Source organism: Musca domestica, unplaced genomic scaffold (assembly GCF_030504385.1).
Source record: "Musca domestica strain aabys unplaced genomic scaffold, Musca_domestica.polishedcontigs.V.1.1 39, whole genome shotgun sequence".
NCBI lineage: Eukaryota > Metazoa > Arthropoda > Insecta > Diptera > Muscidae > Musca > Musca domestica.
In genome coordinates this window covers 6,748,080-6,762,130 of record NW_026712326.1, presented here as the reverse complement: position 1 = coordinate 6,762,130, position 14,051 = coordinate 6,748,080, and the positions used below count along the sequence as shown (strand labels likewise).

Genomic DNA, 14,051 nt, shown 5'->3' with positions numbered 1-14,051 from the left:
TGAAAATCGCCAAAATCGTTCCAAATTGTGGAGGGTATTCAAAGTTCGGCCGGTTGAACTTACAGATTTTTTACTTGTTTCTTTGAAGTTTAGTTAAGTAAAAAAACCGTAAAAATGTACACTTTTTCCGTCTATTGCGATTTTTGGTCGGATTAATGTTGCATTTTTTCCTTCTAAGTTTTATGGAATAACCCACATACAGTATTTGCAGGAAATAACAACACATATTTTTCTAGCTATACAGTGTGTATGTATGTGTAATTGCGTTACATGTCAACTGTTGTAAGAAAAGTTCGTTGAACTTCCGTTGTATAGTGTATAATTAGTGTTATTGTTCCGAAGCAAAGGAACTAAATCAAAATATATTTCAACTTGTCACTACATGATTTATGGATATCAAAGAAATCTTTATGTCAATTAAAGTTTTCTACATCATTGGAATTTGTGGGATAATTACATTTATGGCTTCACTGGCATTAACTATAGGCTTCACATAAAGGGATCTGTCGCTATTCGGTATTTTGATACTTAAGAAATTGTTTAAAACGATTTTTTTCAATAGAATGTATACTTATTTCAAAATAGCCAAATTTGTGACTTAACGTCCTGCCAATTGCAAAACAGGAAAAGCTCGTGTTCATGTCTCAACCAGAAAGCTTGCTCAACTATAGACTAATAAAAATGTAAACGATGAAATGTTCTCACCATGGTACAATGAAATAAAGGTAACCTAAAGCATTCCCAGCTCTGCATTCTCTGTAATTTACCTTGCCAAATATACAATATATTCATGAATAAATACGTATTTTGACAATAAGATGTTGTCAAATGAATAACTTTGCAAAAATTGTCAACATATGATTGCATGGCCATACCTTCTTAGTTCTACCACCACTTATCATTGAAAAATTCGAATCAGCAGATGTCGTCTATTTCGGTTGAGGGGTATGAGTGAAAATATTGAAGCCATTCAAACCTAAAATGTTAAAAATATTAATCACTGTAAATGCTGCAATGTCCCATACATCATGACATCGAAAAATATTAAATTAAATTACTGAAATTAAATTAAATTGAAAATCTCGACAGTGCAAAAAACACACCTGACTGCCCAAAAACTGTTGTTGCGACTTCAAAGAAATTAGGAAAATGCAACTCTGTACTGGAGTCTTATTGTGTCAAATAGACTTTTATATATGCAAAAATTGGTTTTGTTAGTTTTACATATTTTTTCACAAAGTTATTATAATGGGAGAAATGAATGGAATATTGGTGTACCGAAAAAATTAAATCCATGATAGAAAGACATAGTTTACGTGGAAAATATACAATTCTGTTGAGCCTGAATTTGAAATAATTTAAAAATATTTTCTTCTTTATTTAATACCATATACACACATATTCAAACCGTGTAAATGTTTTAACAGAATAGGAGCACCTACCTTTATAATTGTGCCAGGCTTGTTTTTATTTTTTCCGCTTGCTTATTGGCATTGTAGAAGAATACAGGTAGTTGCATCAACGCTTGGGAACATTGATATGTCAAAATTTTTTAAATTTTTCTTCAAAAATAAATATATTTTTATATGATTTCTTATACGAAGTCCTTCGGAGGTTATTATAATAAGCGTTTTTTAACAATTTTTACAAATTAAAATAATTTTTCATTCAACATTTTCGATTCCAAAATTGGTTTAACAGTTATGTTAATGCGTCTACCTGTATTCTTCTGCCAAGCCGTATACGATAAATAATATCCACTGGATTTATGAATACGAGTTACGTGACTTATAGTACGTTTATATATATGAGGGTTAACCCACTGGATTTGGATTTAAATTGTCATATGCATTAGTTTTACTTCAAATAAATCCTCTCAAAGTAGGTTAACCCTACAAAAAGTTCTAACGTAAACATGGCATTATACTCCAGGGTATAAGTATTTTTTTCACCAAATGGGTAATATTAGCCCAAATAAGACAATACGTCAAATCTGATGAAAGTCGTTTCAGAGTTAACCCTGATAATTGACCAATCACAATAAATTTGACAAAGGAAAACATACGTTTATTTTATTCTGATTGGTCAATGATCACGGTTAATTCCGTCATAAATTTCCTTTGTATACTCAGTAAGTTCTTCTTTACAAGTTTTGGCTGTAATCAGAGATTTAAAATTTTCAATTCGAGTGAGAGTGTAGTGGAAATACTTACCTTTTCCAGAAGTTTAAAAAATCTTTTAGATACATTATTGGTATTTTCCAGAACTGCTAAAATGTAAAAGTTTTCACTACTAGCTGATTTTCCCTTTATGATAGCGAAAAAATTGTAAAATAGTAGACTTTTGGAACAGTGTATACATATCTTAATCAGGTTTAACTATGTTAATTGACCAATCACAATAAATTGTTAGTATGATTTATTGTGATTAGTTAATTATTAGGGTTAATCCTTATAAATATTTGTGTGTAAACGTAGCTAAATAATACTTACAGACGCATTTGTATATCTTAATTTTATTCTTCAATTTATTGTTTTTTATTTTTTTTGTTATACACTTTTTGTTGTTTTATAGAGTTAATAAAAATGTCATATACTTATATTAAAATGTATGTATTTCGGAAATTAGAGATGCATTTGTTTTCATTTTATTCTTTATAAAGATTTCAATAATATACTTTTGACAATAAACATTGACTAAAACTGAGAGAAAAAGAAAGCAAAACAATAAAAAATTGTTTCATATTATTAAAATAAATTTCAGAGTCATGGTTAATTTTGTTTTACTATTCGTTGGGTTTGTATCTGTTGAAACAAAAATGTACAATCGAACATGTTGTAACGAAACGACTGCAAATAGAAAATCCTAAAGGTGATATTTTGCTTTTTTGATTGGCCTAAGTCATCGACTGGATTTATATTCACTTAGTTCGATTTTGACCCATCATTTAAACTTGTTCAACCTACGAGTATTTGCTCTTTTACGAAGAAGCCAGCCATAAAAAAGCTCTTTATTTACCCCTGCATCTTTAAGGTAAGAATAGCTGAATTGAAAATTATACGGATATTTGATAATATACGGATATACGAATAATAAAAACTGTAGCCTATTTGTGTGCTTATTATAGAAATTTCAATATTAAAATAGTAAAAATGAAAAGAGTGCAGTGTGAACTATATAAAGCAACTACGTCAAATAGCCCATTTTTAGTAACATATTTTTGTAGGGAGAATCTCTTTCAGCTCATTTCTTAAAGCCATTTAATATACACTAGTCATGGCGCAATAATGATGTGTTACATCAATCAGACTAAATGTCAAAATTTGTTTACGTTTCGCTTACTGTTTGCTTATCTTTCGTACTATTATTTCATTCACAATAAGTGTTTTAACAACTTTACTGTGGTAAATCCTGCACATATTGACTCTTTTAGTCTCTAATTACTGAAGTGTTTTAATATAGAAGTTTACGTTATAGCTTCTTGCCGAGTTATAGTTTGTTTACAGTACATCGGGCTTAGTTAATACCGTGGATTTAAATTGCAATTTCCATTGCATATCCGTCAAATAAATCTCCATAAAAGATAAATGACCAATTTCGCCTTAGGAACAACATCCACATCAAACAGTGACTCGTTTTGGTTGCATCGGGTTTTCTACGCTTCAAATGCGAACATTTTTAAACGGACATCCGATAAGACTATGTGATCTCGAACGTATTATCAAAATACATACAATTGGGAATTAAACGTATGAAAATACAAATTTTGACAGCATGCTATTTTTTAACGAATTGAACTCTCTAGAAATTTCTACAAAGCAGCGAGGCATGTCTACATGTTTTCTAAAACATGATCAGCTGGGAGAGCTCCAAACTAACTTTCAATTATTTGCAGTATATACCGGGCTATTTGACAATAATTCGTTAACAGGTTTGTATACAAATTTCTAAACAGAGTTAAACGTAATTATTGACCAATCACAATAAATTTAAGTTATGTTTCCTTCGTAAATATGTATATGTAAACATACTTCTAGATCTTTTTCACGCATGGTAGAAGAATGCATGTATTCGCATTAATGCAGTTGCTGGGACAATGAACTGTCAAACCAATTTTGATATTATATTTTTTTATTCAAATTTGTAAAAATTGTTTCATATTGTAAAAAACCACCGACTGGTGTCGTATAGGAAAACTGTTAAAAAATCTATTTATTTTTGAAAAAAAAATATTTTAAAATTTTTGACATATCAAACGTTGATGTATTCTTTTATCATGTTTCCACGCCTGTGCATTATTATCTCGCCTACTTTCCTTTAACTGATAAAAGGAGCTAGTTGCACTTTTCTGGTCGAGTTCCTAAAGTGACTTACAGCCGGTTCCACGATATCGAAAGAATACATTCGCATGTCTTTTACACGACAAACAGCTGATTTCCGTTCTACTTAAATTCATCAGAACGAAAAATTCTACGAACATCAAAGCGAACGAAAGCGTAAGCATTACAGTGTAATTTTACGTTCCACTATCTTCGCACGCATGCGAACACAAATGTCAAAATAAGTCACTTGTGTGATTGCTGTCGTCTAATTATAATTCAAGATAATTGTTTCAACATAATTGAAAAGTGAAACAAAAAGGTGAGTAAAAATAATAAATACAATTATAATATGTCAAATATAATTTTTATTTTTCATATATAATTTTTATTTTTATTTATAATCATCTAATACACAGCTGAAACACTAGTTGACGAGAATCCTGAGTTGGAGGAGAATCCTGAGTTCGCTAGAGGACTGCCAATATTTGGTAGCAGCAGGCTCCTTCACATCATCCATAAAATATAGGGGAACAAAAATATTAATTTTTTAAAAACTCAAATAAATTGAACACAATCTCTGGGAAACTCGGAATTTTATTTGTTTGCTTACAACTGAACTGTCAGCTCAGGCAGAGCCAGCTTACGTATGGTTGTCTTTTATCGCTTTATCGCGATTAACTTTTTCAATGGTATATATAGCAACACTGAGTCTTGTAAGTCTATGTGAAAGAACGAACGAATGATAGTGGAACGCATTCTGATACGGAAGTGAGTGACTTGCTGTCGTTCGCACAAATTTTCTTTCAATATCGTGGAACAGGCTGTTAATTATTGGAATAAGGTTTTGTTTTTATGTGAAGTTTAAAATATTCGTGTTCTGTAACCGTGGGTTTACATACACATTCCTTGAAGTGAATAATCATTCACAATAAGTAAAACGCGTTAAACACCATACACACATAACCAATCCAGTTTCATTGCGATAACTTCAAATGAAATCCACAGGATTTGAGTGTCGATTTCGTTTGGCGTATATGAAATGGAATTTACACTTACTAAATCCACTGGATTTAGTAAGTGTAAACGTACTCTTATTTGGCTTATAAATTCCATTGTTTTTATGTCGAATAAATAAGAAGTCTTCTCAAAACGCTTAATTTAGGTGCCATTTTTTAGTACGTTAACCGATTTTTCCTCTAGGATATCGAAAGAAATTGCAAGACTAGTAGATTCTTGCAGGTTCTGGAACAGACTAATAATTTGTCTAATTCACACAACAGCGTACTGCAATTTTTTTTTTTAAATTCATTATAATCATGTTCGATTGTATATGATTTCTACATGAGGTTTTATGCACACATAAGTATAGTGTAGTAGAGTGTTTTTGGAGTATATAATGATGATAAGTTGATTGTTTATTATTGTTTTGCTATAGGCGAACGCTATGCTGATATTCATGATATATACACATTTATTGTGAAATTTATTTGCTAAAATTTGGTTATATAAAAGTATAAGTGTCGAATACTAGAGTTTTAGGTTATTGGGCTGTGTTATTTGAATGGAAGTTTTCGGTTTTTTTTTGTTTTTAATACTTTCTTCATAAAATAATTAAGTCAAGCTCTGTTTTATTGGACTACTGCATTAAAGGCTGTTGATGACATTGAAAACTTTTTCTGTTTTGTTTTATGTTTCTTATTTGACTATATTATTTAGTTGTATCTAAATATAATTATTATCTACAGAAAAATTTGTATGCGGTGCTACGCAGTTGCTGCTGAGCATTTTTTTAATTGTTTCAGATATTTTGAAGTAATAACAAATAATTTATGTAAATTCAAATGAAGCATATGTCGAGTGTAGTTATTGAAAAAACAATAATAATTATATCGTTCAAAAAATTATCACTAGCTCCTATGTAATGCACGGTTTGCTATATCAGAAGTTATTGGTATCCCCATGGAAAAAGCCTAACAAAATCGTTACCCGGGTTAACCGTGATAATTGACTATTCGCAATAAGTTTAACATAGGCTTTATGCTTATAGATGTGTCTACAGGAATTGTTCCGCAGCTTCTTACTGCGAGAGTTTAGTAGTTTAATTCTCTTTTGCAAGAAGTCTGGAAAATGTAAACAGACGGAATCCCTGCAAAAACTTGCAGCCAATCAGCTGATTTGTCAAAACAAAACAATTTGGCTATCATAAAACAAATAAATGACAAAAAAATAAAAATGAGCCAAAAAACAAAACACTTGTGATGGCAATTTTGAAAAGAAAGATGTTCTAACGTTTCTGGACCAAATATAAATCCCCGGAAGGAGAAGAACAAGAGTTACAAGTTATTGCAAAAAGAAATTTGTCCAGCAAGAATTTGGAAACTCTCTGTGAAAGAACTGTCAAAATGTCTCTCTCAAATCTCTCTCGTCTGTAGAACTTTTGTGTAAACAGGCGACTTACAGTAAAAAATTGCAACAATTGTTAAAAAAATTTTGGGTAACCAGACACAACTTAAGGAGAGAACACATAAAACGCCTTTTTGACTGGCTTAAGTCATCGACTGGCTTCTTTGTAGATGAACAAAGGAGTCTAATGTTAACTTAGTTTGATTTTGGCCAATATACTCCTTTGTTCTTTTCCGAAGAAGCCAGCCGATGATTTAAGTTGTTTATCATAGTTTATACTAATAAAGACTTGAATGTAAACACACGTACTTTAAATTGTCCATCAATCATTATGCCAACCAGAAAAGCTCTTTATGTACTTCCGCCTTCAAACTTGTAAAAGAGGGCAATGTGAAATTCGATTTAAGATAACTACTTTATCTAGTAATTAATGGCGCAATAATAAGACCAACCAGACGAAATGTCAAAACTTGTTTACGTTTTGTTTATTGTTTATTTTGCGTACGGTGATTCTAACACCACTTTTAGACTAAAAACTCCAATCGATTTCAGATGACAATTCAATAGCGTATATATCACGTAAATCGTATTCATAAATCCAGTGGATATTATTTGGCATATACGCCATTGAAGAATAATATAGGTAGACGCATCGACACAGCTGGTGGGACAATGAACTGTCAAACCAATTTTGGAATTTAAAATGTTGAATGAAAAATTATTAAATTTGTAAAAATTGTTGGAAAACAAGAATTATAATAACGTCGTATAAGAAAACATATAAAAATCGACTTATATTTGAAAAAAAAAACATTTAAAATTTTTTGGCATATCAATGCTCCCAAGCGTTGATGCATCTACCTGTATTCTTCTGCCATGGAATTGACATTTGAGATCGAGTGGATTTCTTAAATATAAACGTACTTTAATCACTATAATTGATTGTGTCATGTTATCAGCCAATCGATTAAACCTGATTATTAAGAATAAAGGTGAGAGTACATAAAAAGCTTTTCGACTGACTTGAGTTATCGGCTAGCTTCTTCGTAGAGGACTAAAGGAGTTTTAGGTTGACTAAGTTCGATTTTGGCCCTACGCATCTTTGTTCTTTTCCGAAGAAGCTAGCCGACGACTTAAGCCAGTCAAAAAAGCGTTTTATGTATTCTCACCTTAAGGTCCCCCTTCCAAGCCAGCTAACTACCAAACGAAATGTCAAAATGCATTATTGTGATTGAAATCACAGAAGAAAAAATAAACAACAGGCTATAAAGTGTAAATAAATTTTGACATTACATCTGGTTTGTTTGATTGTGATTGGTCAATTATAATGGTAAATCCGGGTAGAGATTTTCTATATAAACGTGTTACAAATGTGCTTACAGTCCAGCAAACTTCCCAAAGGACAGTCACGTTATTAAAATGATCAAACAAAACAAATATAATACGATATATTGAACTTTTGTGTGGATCATACTGGCATTTTGTTATTAACAATTGAAGCGATTTTTCTCTTTCTTTTATATAGAATTCATCACTTTGGCATTTTTTGTTTGATAAAATGTTTACTAATTGCTGTGTTTTTTATTATAATTTGTTTTTTGTTTGTTTGTTATTGGACAAAATTTGTTGTGTTTTTGTTGCTCATCTTTTGGTTTTGCAGCAAAATTGTGTGTTTACAAGAATTATTATATATTTTGTTTTCGTTTTCTTTTTTAATTTGAATTATAATATTTAATAATAATTTTCTTAAAAAGATCATTTAAAATAATTATCATTTTGTTTTTCTTTTAATTTTCTTTGGATGAGTGAGTTTTTGTTTAACATGCACAGCGATTAGCCTCCGATAGACTGGCTAAACTGAATGTGCCTAAACCATTTGAACCTGGTGATTTCTTGTCTTGCGGTTTGTCATCGTTATCAAAGTTTTCACCCTAGAAAAGCAGAAAATGATTAAATACGAATATATAACAAAAAAATATATTTTTTCGAACTTACCCTTCTCTCTCTTTGCTCTCGTATTTTTCTTGCTAGTGATAGGAATGCTTCTTCAATATTAATATTATTTTTACAGGATACCTCAAAGAATGGCATATCGAAATTTTCGGCGATCTGAAATAAAAGTTTTCTGTTATAAACGCTAAGGGGCATATTTTATAATAATGATTTGTATCTTAGTTTTATTATGCTTCTTTTGGAGAAGATGCTTAATTAATTACATTTGTTAGTGGACTTCATGTTTGGTTTTACAGTTATTTAGTTAAATCCTTGGACGTTTTTTCTATGTGTGCAACTTACAATAATTTTGCGGATACGCGCTTTGAGCCATAAAACAACAACCACAGATATTTGTTTAGGAAAACTATGTTTACATAGAAATCCATGGTAGAACTAAGAAGGTAAAGTCAGGAAATCATATGTATACAATTTTTTCAAATTTATACATTTGACATCCCATTGTCAAAATCTGTATTCATAAATCCATTGTATACACACAAAATCGGATATGGGAACTTTTTTATGCATTAAAATTTGACAAGTTAAATTATAGAAAATTCAGAGCTGGGAATGCTAATGTGAAATGAGGTTACCTTTATCTTTATCCAAACTAATCCTGATAATTGCCCATCGCTATAAAATTGGCGTTAAAATTATTGTGATTGGTCAATTATTGAGGATAACCTGGGAAAGTTGTTGTATTTAAACGCTCTATAACGATAAACCTTCTCGGTCTCATCCGAATTAAACGGCTTTGGTGGAACGCTTTCATTATTGTAGAGGAATACAGGTAGACGCATCGTCAAACCAATTTTGGGATTGAAAATTTTGGGATTGAAAATTTTTGAATGAAAATTTTTTTAAATTTGTAAATGTTGTTGAAAAACTCATATTATAACAACCTCCGATTGACGTCGTATAGGAAAACATATAGGAAAACATATAAGTAAAAAAAACCGTAAAAATGTACACTTTTTCCGTCTATTGTGATTTTTGGTCGGATTAATGTTGCATTTTTTCCTTCTACGTTTTATGGAATAACCCACATACAGTATTTGCAGGAAATAACAACACATATTTTTCTAGCTATACAGTGTGTATGTATGTGTAATTGCGTTACATGTCAACTGTTGTAAGAAAAGTTCGTTGAACTTCCGTTGTATAGTGTATAATTAGTGTTATTGTTCCGAAGCAAAGGCACTAAATCAAAATATATTTCAACTTGTCACTACATGATTTATGGATATCAAAGAAATCTTTATGTCAATTAAAGTTTTCTACATCATTGGAATTTGTGGGATAATTACATTTATGGCTTCAGCCAAATGGCTACATATTAACTATAGGCTTCACATAAAGGGATCTGTCGCTATTCGGTATTTTGATACTTAAGAAATTTTTTAAAAGGAGTATTTTTTTAAAGTGCTGTGCGTTGACAATAGTCTGGGCGATAGATTTTATATTGATTCAAAATAGCCAAATTTGCTCATGTGACTTTACGTCCCGCCAACTGTAAAACAAGAAAAGCTCGTGTTCATGTCTCAACCAGAAAGCTTGCTCTCAACGCTTATCATCAAAAAAAAAAAATCGTATCAGCAGATGTCGTCTTATGAACTGTATATATTGGAATAGAAAAACTGCCCTATACATCATGACATCGAAAAATATTAAAAAAATTTGTTTTCGAAGTCGAGTGCAAAACCTGCACCTGTCTGCGCAAAAAATATTGTTGCGATATCTGTTAGCAATCGACATTGAAAGCTTTCGTTATCTATATTTTCACTAGTCTATGGCTCGCCTTCAAATAAATTATAAAAATTCAACTCTGTACTGGAGTCTTATTGTGTCAACTAGGTTTTGTTTGTTAAACATATTTTTTTCACAAAATTATTAAATGGAAAACCCCTACAGAAGTGAATGGAATATTGGTTTCCCCACAAAATTAAGTGCAAGATAGAAAGAATTAAGGTGAGAATACATAAAAATAAAACGCTTTTTTGGCGGCTTAAGTCATCAGCTTCTTCGGAAAAGAACAAACGAGCATTTTTCAAATCATGCCAAAATCGAACTAAGTCAACCTAAAATCCTTTGTTCCTCTACGAAGAAGCCAGCCGATAACTTAAGCCAGTCTAAAAAAGACCCTTATGTACTCTCCCAAATAGTTTTTTATCCCAAAATTATACATTTTGTTGCTGTTAACGTGGATAATATGCAACTCTTTTGGAACTGAATTTGAAATAACTTCAAAATATTGTCTTCTTTATTTGATACAATACACATATATTCCAACTGTGTAAATGTTTTAACAGAATAGCGACACCAAGAGAAACAGATTGTGATTAGGAGGTAAGGTGGGAATATATAAAGCTCTTATCTGGCTGGTTTAAAGGTGGGAATACATAAAGCGCTTATCTGGCTGGCTTAAGTCATCGACTGGCTTCTTTGGAAATTAACAAAGGAGCCTAGGGCCAAAATCGAACTAAGTCAACCTAAAACTCCTTTGTTCATCTACGAAGAAGCCAGCCGATGACTTAAACCAGCCAAATATGCGCTTTAGGCAGGGAATAAGGCTGGAAATACATAAAGAGCATATTTGGCTGGCTTAAGTCATCGGCTGGCTTCTTCGGAAATGAACAAAGGAGCCTAGGCCCAAAATCGAACTAAATCAACCTAAAACTCCTTTGTTCATCTACGAAGAAGCCAGCCGGTGACTTAAGCCAACGAAATATGCACTTTATATTTGGCTGGCTTCTTCGTAGATGAACAAAGCAAAGACATAGAAGTGTAAAGATAGGACAAGACAGAGTCAAAACATGGCAACCATGTGAAAATACCTCTGTTGTTACGATATCATAACAACATATTTACCAATGTTAACTGATTTAAACCGCTTTTGGAAAGGTCTATGGAATAAAATTTTGAAACCAAAATTTTAGATTTTTCAAATTTTTATTTGTTATTCGTTTCTGTAATTGTGGTTTTTATATTAACATGTCTCTGCCATGAGCTGTTACTCTATGTATTATAGACACAAACTATTTGCTCAAAATGCATTTTGTCTAGTCTTTACCATTTTAGGTCTTTGAACAAAGGAGTTTTAGGTTGACCTAGTTCGACATTGGCCCTAGTCTCCTTTGTTCATTTCCGAAGAAGCCAGCCGATGACTTAAGCCAGCCAAATAAGCGCTTTATGTATTCCCAGCTTTAGGCAGGGAAAGAGCCACCAATCCTCAAGATTTTTAATTCAAAATTTGACAGTTTGACATTTGACAGTTCCTTCTACCATAATACATACGTAAGCAAACATCAGCTGGCCGGCAATTATATCATCCTAATAGCGCGTTTACAACAACATCTCTAAACCAGTTAACCGTGATTATAAATCAATTACAATAATTTGGACTACATAAAACATTTATTAAACTTATTGATCAACAATCAGGGTTAACCTGGGTAGAAGTTTTGCTTGTAAATATACTTTAACATTATTACTGTGGTACAGGTTATCATACTTTGTACATTTGTTTGTAACATACAGGAGGAACCAAGTCAGACCCACAGTTCCATTTGATGATCTTTATAGAATCACTTTCTGCGTCAATTTATGCATGTCCGTCCGTCTGTCCATGTATTTTTGTAAAGAATGTACAGGTCACGTTTAATATATGATTGAGATGAAATATTGCATAGTTCATTCGTTTGGCCCAAGGACGAATCCCATTCAAATTAATGATATTCAAATATTGATATAGCTCTTATATATATCTTCGTCCGATTTTAAGTATTTTCTTCACCAAATGTATAATATTAGCCCAAATAGGATCATTTTTGGCACGTATGACCAAATAAAAACTAAAAGCAAATACGTCAAATCTGATGAAAGTCGTTTCAAAGTTAACCCTGATAATTGACCAATCACAATAAATTTGACAAAGGAAAACATACGTTAATTTTATTCTGATTGATTCCGGTATAAATTTCGTATTTATACTCAGTAAGGCTGGAAATACATAAAGCGCTTATTTGGCTGGCTTCTTCGTAGATGAACATAGGAGTTTTAGGTTGACCTAGTTCGACTTTGGCCCTAGTCTCCTTTGTTCATTTCCGAAGAAGCCAGCCGATGACTTAAGCCAGCCAAATAAGCGCTTTATGTATTCTCAGCTTAAGTTCTTCTTTACAAGTTTTGGCTGTAATCAGAGATTTAAAATTTTCAATTCGAGTGGGAGTGTAGTGGAAATACTTACCTTTTCCAGAAGTTTAAAAATTATTTTAGATACATTATTGGTCTGTTCCAGAACTGCTAGAATGTAAAAGTTTTTACTACGATAGCTGATTTTCCCTTTATGATATCGAAAATTAGTAGACTCTTGGAACAGAGTATACATATCTAAATCAGGTTTGACTATGTTAATTAACCAATCACAATAAATTGTTAGTATGATTTATTGTGATTAGTTTATTATTAGGGTTAATCTTTATAAATATTTGTGTGTAAACGTAGCTAAATAATACTTACAGCCGCATTTGTATATCTTAATTTTATTCTTCAATTTATTGTTTTTTATTTTTTTTTTTGTTATACACTTTTTGTTGTTTTATAGAGTTAATAAAAATGTCATATACTTATATTAAAATGTATGTATTTCGGAAATTAGAGATGCATTTGTTTTCATTTTATTCTTTATAAAGATTTCAATAATATACTTTTTATATATATCTGTTTTGTTTTAAATATTTTTATATGTATGTATGAAAGTGTTTTTATTATTGTATTAAAAATTTAGTTTAGTTAAAAATTAAATTAATTGACAATAAAACTGAATAATTGTTTAAAATTAATTAGTATATTTACATAGGTAAAGTTGCTTTTATTGTTTTCTTATCGATTTAATGACAATAAACATTGACTAAAACTGAGAGAAAGAGAAAGCTAAACAATAAAAAATTATTTCATATTATTAAATTAAACTTCAGAGTCATGGTTAATTTTGTTTTACTATTCGTTGGGTTTGTATCTGTTGAAACAAAAATGTACAATCGAACACGTTGTAACAAAACGACTGCAGATAGAAAATCCTTAAGGTGAGATTTTGCTTTTTTAATTGGCCTAAAGCTGGAAATACATAAAGCGCTTATCTGGCTGGCTTCTTCGGAAATGAGCAAAGGAGCCTAGGGCCAAAATCGAACTAAGTCAACCTAAAACTCCTTTGTTCATCTACGAAGAAGCCAGCCAAATATGCTCTTTATGTATTTCCAGCCTAAGTCATCGACTGGATTTAGATTCACTTAGTTCGATTTTGACCCATCATTCATACTTGTTCAACCTACGAGT

General features: G+C 31.3%; 1 long non-coding RNA gene across 1 annotated transcript; it reads right to left on the bottom strand.

The window, feature by feature from the left end:
* Nucleotides 1–3,649: 3,649 nt before the first annotated feature.
* LOC131804124 (uncharacterized) lies at nt 3,650–9,491 on the bottom strand. The gene is made up of 2 exons (XR_009342903.1): nt 8,721–9,491; nt 3,650–8,656 (listed from the first exon to the last, which is right to left on the bottom strand). It is a non-coding gene; the product is annotated as an uncharacterized LOC131804124 (long non-coding RNA).
* Nucleotides 9,492–14,051: the final 4,560 nt, after the last annotated feature.